Here is a 1,536-nt window from a genome sequence, read left to right on the forward strand (position 1 = left end):
TAAAGAGGTTGAGACCAGGGTGCCTAAAAGGTTCCAGAAAATGGGAAGCCGGAGACGACCACTAATCCATTTTATTTCATCGTTTAAGACTTTATAATTAGCTTGAATGTAAGCCGACTAACCGTATTGTTCTAATAATGGGTTAATTTCCTCTGTTCGAATTCATCTACTCGGATCGGTGTCCTTTTGTAGAAGCCTCTTGTCTGCTTCGCGTTCATCTTCTCATACTTTTAAACATCTGTTCTCTGACGCCTCAGATAATTTGGATTGATTAACGTGGGTGATCCAGCTCCTTTGAGGTATGAGAAATTTTCCTTTCCTATAGAGGCGACCTTTAAATGGACTTGAAAAAGAAAATTGTTTTTATACAAATTCTTTTTATTGACTATTGTCTGCCCATGAGGAGAAGGTGGGTGGCACTGCAACATCAACATTATGCACTTGGACAAATCAAGACTTGATGCAGACCAGTGGCGGCCACCCATGCCGCAGTACCCATCCACACACACTGCTGCTGCCACAGTGACTGGGATAGGTCTTATTCAGAACTTGTGGTTCAGACTTCGCGCACACTCTGCGCTCTGGAGGCTTCATAACCAACGGGTCATCTTTATAAGCAGCAACTAGAAAGTTAGAATTCTGGCACTAGCGAGATGAAAAAATACCAACCACGAAGGGATTCGAACCCTCAATCTTCTGATCCGAAGTCAGACGCCTTATCCATTAGGCCACGTGGTCGCACACAAGTCTAAGAGTGAAAAAGAGTAACAAATGTCCGAAACATGAACAACTGACTTCTTTAGCTTTAACTAAATGGCATGCTCTTCGCTGTGAACGTTATTCCAAAGACATAATTGATACTCTAAAAGTCTAAATCACTTCTTGAATGTCATACAGTAACAAGCAAAATGCAGATCTCACGCATTTAATCCCAGCACTCTGGAGACAGAGGTTGGCAGATTTCTGGGAGTTAAAGCCAGCTCGTCATCAGTGAATTCCACAACAGCCAGGGAAGACTACAAATCGAGGCATCTCAAAACAAACAAACAAACAACAACAAAAGCAGATTCCAATGTTCTCCAAACACCCAAAAGTGCTTAATCTCCACGTATTCTCCACGTGCCTCTCAATTGAGGGTTTTAGTAAAGAAACAGAAAAGGGAAAGAATTCATCATCCCTCTGTAATCCTTGATACATGTGATTGGCCAGTTTAGTCAGATTTGAGACCTTCTGGAAATAAACAATAATCCTGTAAAAGGACGAAGACCTTCCCTGTGGCCCCGCCCTACGCGCCTGCCACCAGCCCACCAGGCTGTGGGTAAACCTTGCTATGAATTCTCTCCAGTGTGACCAATGGAGACTGAGTACAAGGTGATGGTTGGTTCATTGTCAATTTGCCACCCAGAAGCTCGAGAGTGGAGAGCCTCACCTGAGAAATTATCTTGACTGTCTTAATTGACGTGAGACGACTCACCCCTGAAGTGGATGGTACTTTCTGATAGCAGCACTTATTTGAAAGCAAGGGAGGGAGGGAGT

General features: G+C 43.5%; 1 non-coding gene across 1 annotated transcript; it reads right to left on the reverse strand.

Annotated features, from left to right (window-relative positions):
* Nucleotides 1–665: 665 nt before the first annotated feature.
* Trnar-ucg lies at nucleotides 666–738 on the reverse strand. The gene has a single exon. It is a non-coding gene; the product is annotated as a tRNA-Arg (tRNA).
* Between the last annotated feature and the right edge of the window lie 798 nt (nucleotides 739–1,536).

The sequence above is a fragment of the Grammomys surdaster genome, unplaced genomic scaffold (genome assembly GCF_004785775.1).
Source record: "Grammomys surdaster isolate TR1022 unplaced genomic scaffold, NIH_TR_1.0 125807, whole genome shotgun sequence".
In the NCBI taxonomy this organism is placed as follows: Eukaryota; Metazoa; Chordata; class Mammalia; order Rodentia; family Muridae; genus Grammomys; species Grammomys surdaster.